The sequence below is a fragment of the Anser brachyrhynchus genome, assembly GCF_964034855.1.
Source record: "Anser brachyrhynchus genome assembly, chromosome: 4".
NCBI classification, from domain to species: Eukaryota; Metazoa; Chordata; class Aves; order Anseriformes; family Anatidae; genus Anser; species Anser brachyrhynchus.
In genome coordinates, this window is record NC_137698.1 from 68265814 (window position 1) to 68278172 (window position 12359).

A 12359-nucleotide genomic window follows, 5' to 3' on the forward strand; every position below is an offset into this window, starting at 1 on the left:
ATAATTGATAAAGTATTATTAAATCATGTAAGAACCAGACTCTTCAGCATTAATACATTTCTACATGAGTCACTTTAATTTTCGGCTCCCTAATGATTTCCTTTACATTACAAGATCGTAGTTTCTGCAGGTTGTGTTGTATATGTCTTCAATTTCTTAATATGTACAGAGTCCATATGGTCCTTCTCAAGTGGATAAATAAAAACAAAAATAAAAATTTTTTCTGATTTGTCCCTGCTGCATTGAGACGATGGTTGTTCTAGGAGTGATCTGAAGCTGTGGGTGGTCTGCAGTGCCCTCCCATGGAGCCACATTGCCTTTATAAACCTGAGTCTGGTTGCTCTGAAAGTGGGCACTGCCAGTCTGCACCAAGTTCAACCTCAGGTTGCCCACAAAATGCTTGTGGACTCTCCTACAAGGTAAGCAATTATTTTTGGGTCTACACAGCCTGGACAGACAGCCTTTGTGCTAATTTTCAGCTTCCATACACATTAAATTTATCTAAGATGCAATATGCCTGTCCACACCACAAATGATTTTTTTCCCCAGGGATCGTAGTTATTATGTACCTACTCAATGTTGTTGTTCTTCTCCAGCGAAACAAGGGTCTTTGCTGAAAAGCAGGAAATAATCTGTATAGCTCTTCCTCTCTTTCAGCTTTCTTAATCATTTCAAACAATGAAACCTGATGACTTCCTGAAAGTGCTCTTTCTCCCCCCTTCTTTCCCTTCCCTATGTAGCTTACATGGCTTTCATCATGTACTTTTTAGGGTGAATGGAAACATCATATAGGAGAGAGCTGGGAGGGTTGCAGGCAGTGCCTGGTAGCTGTCAGCAGGCGGACAAGTGGGTGTAAGGACTGACCTGCCAGGGGTAGATTTGACATGGAAAGTCTACCCTTTTTAGGTTCTGCCTGGATTAGGTAGGTGAGAATAAATCGTCACCTGAGGTATAACTAAGAAACTGGGAAGAAATAGTCAAACTGGAAACTTCATAGAGTGGAGCTGGTTCCTTAATACAGCTGAGAGAGGTACGTGGGAGAGCGGGGAGAATTAGTTTGTTGGTAAACATTTAATGCTGGAGTTAAGGATGGAGGAGGATGGAGTTTTAAGCTAGCTAAAAACTGCCAAGGGACATCAAAACATATTTTATAAATTGAGAGCAGGCTCAGATTTGTGGGATTGAGACAGCCTATGAATCTGACTGCAAGCTTGCTTTTCCTATATGGTGTAGACGAAGCCATGATGTCTGCACTAGGGGTTGTTCCAGGACAATTACTCAGACAGTGAGGTCCTCCAGTGAAATACCTCCAGGTATTTATTCTGTGCAGACCAAGTTTTGGAAATATTTCTTGTTTTAACTATGTTTTTCAGGATTCTTTTTTCTTTAATGATGTGTTCTGTCTGCACAGTGCTGGCAGCCTAACTTGTTTTTTTGCTCTACCCTATCATGGTTTCAGCAGAAGTAAAGAGCAATACAAAAGTCAGCAATAACAAATAGCTCGGGAATGGAATGGCAAGAATGAAAGCAGTTCCCATTTGGCTGTCAAGCACAGAACATGGATCAGAGATAAGTGTTTGCCTTTTTTTTTTTTTTTTTCATATAGCTGTATTAGAGTGCAGCACAGAGAATTTCATGTTTGCCTGTAAAAATTCATGCCTTAATTAGAAAAGCAGCCCCCCTCTTCCTCCTTGGTATTTTGGTTTAAATTGCAAGGAGTGATGATTTGAATCTGATTCCTCTTCATGAGGTAAACAGCTAAATGAATACTAGTCCAACAGTATTGAGGAGTTACTGCCAGAGTGGAGATGCTCAGGGTGGATCTGTAAGATACAGAGAAAGTAACCCAGACTGAACAGGGTGTGTTGGGCAGCAGCAGGACAGCTCTGGGACAATCCCTTCAGGTGTGTTTTTTATTATGGGTACAAAACATCAGATCAGTCTGCAACCCCACCAAATGCAAATTAAAAAATACTTCTCACTCTGTAAAATGTAACTATTGACAGCTACCACAAAACCAAGGAAAAATATAAAGTCATAACTCTTCTTAAATAGCTTTCACTTCTAGAGATTTAAGGATATATTCCTCTTTTGATCTTGAAATCTGGAGAAGAAACTCAGTCTTTTCCCCAAATCCCTTTTTCTCTGGGATTGCATAATTTTTTTCCCGGTTCACTGCCTCAGTGTACCAGTTAACTTATAGACAGGAATAGCTGCTGCAGTCACGTCCTGGCTGCCTTATAAATATCCACTGCATCTTCAGTGTTACACTTAAGATCCCTTTCTGTGGGTGAAGAGAAAAAAAACCCTTCTACCCAAAGCCAAGGGCTTATTTTTAGTATATTTATAATCTTAACAGTCTAATCAAAGAGTTATTACTAGTCCAGAAGTCATTGCTGAGTCAGAAAACAAACATGTTAGACGCACACTTCTGACCCTCTGCCCCTTCCCTGCTGTACACTCACCACCTCCCTTGAGCCCAGGTCGCAGGTTGGTGGCTTCAGCCCTGGGGAGGTGGTGGTGTGCTGGGGAACCACCTCCCAGGCCCTTCCCAGGGTACTGTGGCACTGGAGGGGGGCATTTCTTCACCTGCTTTGCCAGCAGAAGAGTGATGTTGGTGATTTCTTGTTCCTCACTCCAGGCTCCCAGCGGGGCTATCTTTGTGCATCTTCTGCCGTGCTTAACCCCCGTTTCTGTCTTTGCAGGCTGTAATGTCACACCATGTGTGCATATCCCCTACATTTAGTATCTTGCCATGTTGGATACTTGCAATTTGTTCATTATGCTATAGCTGAGGCCAGTTTTGCACAGTTCCCAATCCAGGTCTTTAATGTGGTCATGACATGAACCAGTGTGGGAGGCTCACATCCTGTAATGTCCAGCACTAGCCCGTGACCTCTCTGTTGTTATCCCTTCCAGCACTGCTCTGCACCCATCCTGGTCATTCCTACGGTCACATCGTGGCTGCTTTCCTCTGCACAACGTGGTTAGCTTGGGGTCATGAATATTTCATGCTACACCAGATAGCTACTTATTACTCCCAGCCACATAAAAATTACTAGACATGGAGATTATTCAAACAAGTTGGGAATTAGCCACCTGGTCGTTAGAAAAATTGCTGTTACAGCTACACAAGCTACACCAAAACTCAGATAAAGCCTGATAAGCCTCATACCTGCAATCTTGCAAGGTTAGGGGGAGGTTTGTGGCCTGTTAGCAGCAATGGCAACATGGCATTTACTGGGCTACAGGGCTGCATCTAGTCTTTCAGCCAGTATTATTAGCTCTTGCTGTTTTGCACTTTCTTTTTCACAGCAAAATGTCATATTGGCAGGTTCATCCAAGAGCCCTTAAATAATTCAAGAATGAAGTGAATGTTCTGTTAAAAATACACACATGCAAACTCATCTTAAAGGCAACTACTTTCTCTGAAGACTGAGGTCTGTGATCATTAAAATCCAGTTACAGTGGTGCTGGATGACTGTAAGACAGTGATAATATTGCTGTTGCGGAGGCAACTAAAACCTTTCAAACTTCTTGAAGGGGGTTGTTTGGGTAATTCACGATATCAAAAAGCCTCTTGCCTTAACACTGAGCCACAGCAAGCCCCACTCACAGCAATCTGGGTTAGAAAATGCACAGTAATTCTGCTAAAGCAATGACAGGTCAGGTTTAAGGGGCTCCAGCTACCACCCACCATCTGTAATGGTATGAGGATGCTCTTTCCAGACCTTGGCCGAAAGTCATCCTCCTCCCCTAATGTCTATTTTTCTTTGTGTAGTTTTATGGCATACCCCAAACTCTGAAATGACTGGTATTAAAAACCAAACCAAAACGACAACAAAAAAGCCACCATAACAAAACAAAACAACAACAAAACCCCACCATCATTTAAACTGAGGAGGTGCTAATCTTTGGTAGGAAGGCAGGGTGAGAATGGTGATGGGGAAGGAAAGGGGCTAGGGCTGACCACTGCCCAGCCTGGCTCAGCACCATGTGGGTGCTTTGCTTGCTGCTGTTAATGTTTTTTAGCTGAGTCTGATCAGTTTGACTGAATGAGGTCAGGGAGCAGCCAGCTGAGTAGTGTATGCCAGGTAATTTGAAAGGGTGCCAGCTCTTCCCAGGGAGGTGATGGGGAGAAGGTAATGCTGAGCTGGGGGACCCAGACGAGCAACAGCCAAGGAGAGATGTAACCAGACCCTCCAGCTAAAATAAAAAGTCATCAATTAGAAGCTGGGAATACAGGGGTCAAACAAAATACAGATTTAGTAGAAAATGTTTAAATTTCATTGTTCTGCAGCAGGGTATATTTTCTTTGTTGTGGACAGTTGTTTCTCTCTTTCATCATGAAGAGGCTACAGCACATCAAGAGCTACACGGCAGTCTCTGCAATCCACTTAGATGGAGACACAAATTATAATTTGTAATTATATAAACTCATAATATTAGCCTGCACAGGGTAATCACATGCCTCAGCAGCTGGTAATTGGTACTTGTCGCGAGCCTCCAGGTTGCCGTTGGGAAATGGGGACTGGCATCACTCATGGAGCAGCTGCAGCTCCCATGGAGATTTGGGGTCAGCTGAGATGCTTTTAAGGGGCGGATGTGCTCCTGTGCAAAGGCAAGGGCAGGCTCCAAATCAGTGAGACCAATATGCCTCAGAAACATTTAGAAGTCAGAAAGCAGTCTCAAGAGCAAAAAAAAAAAATGTGTGCTCATATAGTCTCTTCTTTCTCTCTCCCTCCCTCTTTTTTAAAGACAGCCTCCTTTTCTAGAGTTGATTTATTGCTTTTGAACCTACTAAACTGTGCTGAAGCCTAAATTCAGGATGAATTTATGAGATTGGAAACATACTTGCTTCAGTTTTCAAGGTGTTAAACCTCAGTGTTTTATGATATAAATATACTATATACTATCATATCTGTTCATAAAGTAACAATGTGATATAAACATTCTACTTTTTAATATAATGATTTAGATTACTTTTAATTTTGTGTAATAAAAATAATTTTATAGATATGTAAACCTAGATACTTGCTTCAAATTATTTTTATTATTATCAGCCTCGAAGAGGTGAATTTTTATTTCCCCTTTTACCATAATTCTATTAAACTGTCAACATGAATTACTGGGAATTAACAATTAGATCATTATTTAAGTAATGATTTTTCATTCCCTCTTTCTCTCCCTCTTTTTTTTTTTTTTTTTTAAGAGAAAGCTATCTATCTCAACATGCAGCGGAATGTGAGAAATAAATCTCAGATGTATTTATTAGGAATGAAAAAGCATTTTAATTTCCTCTTTCTGCTGTATACAATCTTGAAGTTTGCTGGAAAAGCTGCATGACAAAAATAGCAGTAAAAGGAAGATGCTGTCTGGTTAATGTTTGTAAAGTATTCTAAAGTCCTCTTGAACAATTTTGTTCATTTTATTGAAAACATAAAGAACATATTTTAATGCATTTCCATTAAAAATTAGTTAAACCATCATTTTAGTTATCTGTGGTTTACCACTTCTACGACAATACATTAACAAAAAGAGAACGCTTTCTCTGCTTCTTGGATAACCTTTGCTGTAGTGAAGACCCATATTATCTTTATAGCAGAGGTAATCGGCTATGACTGCAGGTATAACATACAACTGAACCATATTTTTCAAATCTTCATGAAAGACATGCTTGATGGGTATGTGAGAAATCAGGAAAAGCAGCTCTGTCTGGTGGTGCCAGCAGTGCAGGTCAGCTTTGGCAGCTGGGCTAATTAACTGCATTTAGGGCACACCTGTCCTAGTTCTGCCATCCAAGCCACCACCCCACTCTGTCACATATAGAAATGCGTTGGACATCTCTGGCCAAGGCCACCGTGCTCGCTGCTGGCACTGCACAGGGTAGTGTGTGTGTACAGGGAGCAGTGAGTCTAGAAGATAAAGAGCTGGGCCGGGGTCAGATTAGCATTTCTGCTTTGAGATTTTATATGAGTTGTTACTCACATATATGATTTAGAGATTTATACTGACGGTTTGGTCTTCATAGCTGATGAATTAAGTGGCAAGAGATAGTCACAGAGGCTGCATTCATAGTTTGTGAGATGCACCATGAGTATCTTTTTATTATTTTTATTTTTTTATTTTTGTCAGTGTTACTGTCTGCTTGGATTTCTGACAGTTGTTTTTTGATTGTGAGGTATCTGAAGCGTAAGTTATTTTAGCATCACAAAACAATACCAGCTGCACCCTCAGTAAGCTGAACTTCTGATACGTTATCTTGCTTTTTTTCCTGTACCATTGCTGCAGTGTTATCTCAGCAGTGAGGCAGATTTTTCTTTTCTTTTCTTTTCTTTCCTTTTTTTTTTTTTTTTTCCTTAAAGCGATGCCTTTCTGGCATTGTGACAAGCATTCTGTGAAAAATGCAGAACTGATAAAAGAATTTATTTACTGATAAGCCTGTTTCATTCTTGCTGTTTTACCAGAACAAACAAAATTACTTTGTGAGCTTGAGAAATAATATGTTATTTAGTTCCTGAAAAGTAGAACAAAGTAGAGAAATCACTGCATTAAACACAAGTCGCTATGAGAGAACTGGGACCTGCACTGAAATATTATAAAACTCAGCTGCTTTTTAGTCACTCAGAACTGGGGAATTTGACCAAGACATTTTTGTTTTGGTGTGTTGCTGATCAGGAGGGCATTACTCATGTCTGCATGGCACGCGTGACTCCACATTGCCTGTGCCAGTCCCTTACCTGGGGACCTTCCACCCTTTTCTGGACAAATTTAGGAAAAAAGAAAAAAAAAAAAGTGAAGTAGTGTTAACAGAATCACAGAATATCCCAAGCTGGAAGGGACCCACAAGGATCATTGTGCCCAACTCCTGGCTCCACACAGGACCACCCCAAAATCAGACCCTATATCTGACAGCATTGTCCAAACGCTCCTTGAACTCCCGCAGCTCGGTGCTGTGACCACTGCCCTGGGGAGCCTGTCCCAGTGCCCGACCACCCTCTGGGTGCAGAACCTTTCCCTAACACCCAGCCTGACCCTCCCCTGTCCCAGCTCCATGCCGTGCCCTCGGGTCCTGTCGCTGTCCCCAGAGAGCAGAGCTCAGCGCCTGCCCCTCCGCTCCCCTCGTGAGGGAGCTGCAGGCCGCCATGAGGCCTCCCCTCGGCCTGCTCTGCTCTGGAGTGAACAAACCAAGGGACCTCAGCTGCTCCTCATATGTCTTGCCCTCCAGACCCCTCACCATCTTTGTAGCCCTCCTTTGGACATTCTCTAATAGTTTTATGTCCTGCTTATACAGTGGTGCCCTGAACTGCACACAGTACTTGAGGTGAGGCCACACCAGCGCAGAGCAGAGCAGGACAACTCCTACCCTCGACCGGCTGGCAGTGCTGGGCCTGATGCACCGCAGGGTTAACAGCTGGTCCTCCTGCCTGCCAGGGCATGCTGTTAGCTCATAATCTAAGTTTCCAAATGTACCCAATCAATCTGCTAATCCAGGACTGAGGGGGTCCTCTTAAAGAATCCATGTAAACAACCTGAGGAAACCTGTCTGTAGCTGATAGTTTGTGGGTGTTATTATCTTGAGGCTAAGCCACATACTTAGGTCACGTAATTTTCCTCACCTACTTTGTGGAAAGACAGCCCAGCTAAAATAGCCCTGAAATAGCTCAGATTATCTCAGCTGCCTGAGCACTGCAGGAGATGAAGAGTAATTAAATGATCCATTAATAGATTTGGGTTGTAATTAAAACCTTATTTGGATATAACTATGACTATGTGATTGTGTCTTTAACTAACATGTCCTAGCTTATGTATCTGAGCCCTGTGATGCTTTGACAGTGAAGCGTCTTTCCAAATCTTGCAGAAACCCGTGTGTCGCTGCTGGACACCACTAAAGCTGTTATTCCTTGTTGAGCTATGTCCCGTACCTCCTTCACTGCTGTCTGACGGGTTCTAGCAAAAATCCCAATTCGGTGCACTATCTTGGGACAGTAGAAGCCAAAATCTGTTTCTTGGCATTTGTGTCTATATAGCATGACAGTCTTATACAAAGCTGGAAGAAATGCTGTCTCTAATGAGACACTGCTGCTCATACCCCGTGACTTCCCACCACAAGAACACATCATTCTGTTTTTACAAGGCAGGGATTTCAAAGCCCATTGACTTCTTGGTTTCCTTCTATCTGCTGCTTTATTCTCCCGAAGCTCCCCAGGGACTGATGTCAGTCGTTCATGGCAATGACCTTCTCGTTTTCAATTTTCTGCTGCACGAAATGTCAGTATGGGAAAACCTGGGCTTTGCTGGTACTGTTGTGCAATTTATCAGGGGTCCATAGCAAGGAGCCTGCTGTAAGCTGGAATGGTGGCCCACAGCAGGACCACACAAAGGAGCATCCCCAGCCATGACTACTTTTAGGCTAAATCATACTGTTTCACACTGCAGAACAATTATTTATATGACTTTTTTTTTCTTTAGTTCTTTTATTCTGAAAATTCCATCTATTCAAAAGAAAAAAAAAAGACAAAAAGAATGCCTTTGAAGCTAACCAATGGTATTCTAGTTTTAACAGAAAATTAGTGCATGGTGAACTGTTGACAGCAAATAATTTATTCCTTGAATTGAGCTCTTTTATGTTTCCCACTTGCCAGTAAACAGATGATGACAATAAAATCCAGAAATGTGTATGTCACTCATACACAAATCATCAAAAGAGTATTTTATGTGGATAAAAAACAACCCAGAGACTGATCTGGCCATGAACTGTATCCTGCAGGACTGTTTTGCATGGTTAATATTCTCAGTTACTATGATTTTTCTTAGAGACACAGGTACCTTACATGCTGTTCCTGACGAGCATTACTTTTAGGAGCAGGGCCTGATGCAGATAGGTGTAGCTGGAGAATTAAACTAATTGCCAGGAAGATGTGCTGAAATAGCAGCAGTAGCTAAGTTAAAATTCATATGCTAAGAAGGCTTCTTGAAATAAATCTAAAATAATGTACCTCATTTAAGTTTTAAGTGATTTTTTAAAGTATTAAATGCTTAACTCCTATCAACATGATTACAGCACCTATTATAAATGCAAAGTTTAACACTGCTGTTAATAATGAGAGAAGAGTGTTATTACTGGTGTTATGGTTAATGGGACTTCTATTAGGGAGATTTTCAAGAACTGGCTAGATAAAAGCCTGTGAGGAATGATTTAGGATGGTCTTGCCTTATCATAGAGAGATGCACTAGGGAAATTTCTGTTTTCTGGGAGTCTTTCTGCAGAGAGGAGATTTGTATACAGAAGGTCAAATAACACAAAGCCTGGACATGGTGAGCCAAGTAAACCATACTGAGACTGCTAATAGTCAGCCCAGCCAGAAGGGCCAGTTGGGCTTAGGATCGTGACAACTGCAGACAGTCCTCAGCCAGAACAAATGCTGGGCGCCACTACAATGAGTTCAGTCTTACTCTCCGATCCTTTGCAAAGCTCTCAATGAACTTTTCATCCCTTCGTTTAAAAAAAAGAATCAACATGGCCAATGAAATAGGATGATTTTTGCATGTAAAATAATAGCTAATACTGGCATTTGAAGGCAAGATTGTTATCAGATGAACAACTACTGCAGTGTTCATACTACGTTTCTCATTATGCACTTATGTACATTTAATATGGATCTATCGGGCTATGAAATATGCCTATAGCACTAAATATGTTGACCAGGATTTCTCAAAAGAGTAATTTTCTACAGAGTTCTTCAAAAATGCAGTCTGAAATCACTTTGCTGCTCCTATTTAGAAAAAGGGACAGACTTTTTATTTCATAGAAGATTAATGTGTAGTCAGAAGGAAGAGAATGCTTATATTTGGATCATTCTTCACAAGCAAAAAACTGACTTTGTTTCGTGGTGATTGCCTTTGTTTGATAAATAGTTCCTGGCTGAAATGGAATACGTAAATATTTAGGGACATAAATAACTCTGTCATGGTAATGACTTGTAGACAGTGATATATCAATGCTATTATGGAAATTTGTGTTCAGCATCATAAACAAAGGCTAAGCACTATAATGTAGGAGGGTATTTCAGTATAAAAATTCCAGGGAGCAAAAGTTTTTATGTACATGCTGCAGATTAGTGTAAATTTCCAAACTTTGAGGTGGTGTCAAAGAAACTGGGTCTACAAGTGTGCATACTGCACCTGCTCAGACCTTCCTTGGAGCTGCTCTGAGTATGGCTGTGAGAGGACAGAGTAGGGATAAGTCCTTAGTAAAGAAGTTATATCAGATGGGCAAAGAACTGCCCCAGGGAGAGATGGTAACAGGTAGTCTTAGGTTTATGGAAGACGACCCCTTTGAGCAGCTAGTGCTCATTGCTGACCTGGGCTGGCTTTGTGCAGATGAGGCAAAATCATGGGGAAAACTAGTACAGAGGTGGATTTGGGTATCAGTTGAAGAACTGGCTGGCTTGTCATTCTAGGGAAATGGGAAGGGATTTGTACTCCATCATGAAGAATCCAATACCACAGGGCTTGCGAGACTTCTGCAGTAATTATCCACTGGAAAAAACAAGGTGAAGAAGACATATTTTTGGCTGAGGGTGATTGAAAGCTGCTGTTGTGAAAACACTCGCATTGCCCAGGAGAAAAAAGTATTTTGATTAGGGATAGAGATCAGAGATGTTGTAGGTCCTTGTGAAACCTCTTGTACATCAAAAATTCAAAGAATAAAAGGGATGAAGAGTGGATGTGTGAGGTCTGTCCTTTGGAGGGCTCTTCTGTATTTTAGCCATGGAAAACTAATATCAAGAAAAAAAACAAAAACAAAAACAAAACAAAACAAAAAACAGCAGAATTACTGATGAATTTTAGTCAGTACATAGCTGGAGGATTAAGTTAGGAAACAGATAAACTTATTTTAACTTCAGTTTTTGATGAAAGGTCTGCCTTTTAAACAGATATTTTAAAGATCTCTGTGACAAAAAGAAAAAAAAATAGCAAAGAAAAGCCAACCTTGACCTGGAATTAAAATTATTTATAATTTAGAATGTTTAAAACTCCTCATTTGAAGCAGTCTAATTTATGGGTATTCTGTGAATTGGCTACACTATGACACTGCAGTCTCACATTCTTAACTTCTGGTGCTTGATTTTGCAAATGTTGGAATAGTTTTAGCACAGGTTTTGTTTATTTGTTTATGTTTTGGGTGTGAATGTATGCAATGTCTTTAAATGTATGTTACCATCTGGAAAGAGGGATGAAAGCCAAAAAAACACAGACGGCTCTCTTAAAAACTCCAGCCAGGACTTTTCAAATCACATCAAGGCTTACTGATTTATAGAATACACAATTGTTGAATACTGTGAAGCACATGGAGCCTGAGGAATGGTGAACTTTAGAGGAGATTTTAAAGATTCTCCAGGGATATTGAAATGAAAGTGCCTTCCCTACCCTGTTCAGCAAATTGTGTACACTGGGTTCAGACAAGTATTACTGACTGTGTTTGACCTCTGAAGATTACTGGTTGTACTTGGGATGTATTTTCACATTTCCAAAAGCCACTGTGAGCTCTCTTTCTTGTCAACAAACCTTCTCACTCTACTTTTCAACAAAAATTAACAGGGAACCCTAGAGTTATATACATTTATCTGAAGAAAGCAGATTTTTTTCCTTTCTCATTCTGAGAGTACAATTACCAGAATATATGATGCATCTTAAAAATCAGAATTATTTTATTAACTAAAATAGAATAATAAAAAAAAAAGAGGATAGCAAAAAACCAGGATTTATTTCAGCTTATCTTAAAACAATATGTGCATTGTTTTCCAGCAGCTGTATGCACTCTGTGGACAATCCAGTAGCCAAAGAAGATGTATAGAATATATCATACAATAGTCCACTGCTAAAATAACACTGCTTGAAGTTGCCGTTATGTCTCTTGACTTACCAGAGCTGAGCAGTTTAGATAGAAGACATAGGTCTCTGTTTATTTGGAGCATAGGAATATGTCTTTCTTTTTTTATAAAAGCAGTTTTGAACTTTGGTTGCTAATTTATTCATGTGTCATATTGCCTTTCCTCTCCAGTGAAAGCAACATGTGTTCATCTTCTGAACATGACCATGTGCTGTAGGAAACTGTGGAGAATATATGTATACAGTGTCTTTCAAGAATTTCTGGGCTTTTTTTCACATGACTTTTTTTCTTTTTTTTTTTTTTTTTGTCTCCACCTCTGAAGAGAATAAGCGGTTTTGAGTTCAAATAGCCAATTTCATTTACTCTCCACCTACACTGTTGGCACAAAGCTTCTTTTCTTTTTTTTCCCCACACTTGTGCTAACCTGAATAAGGAATCCCTGCCTGAGCAGAGGGATCTGTGA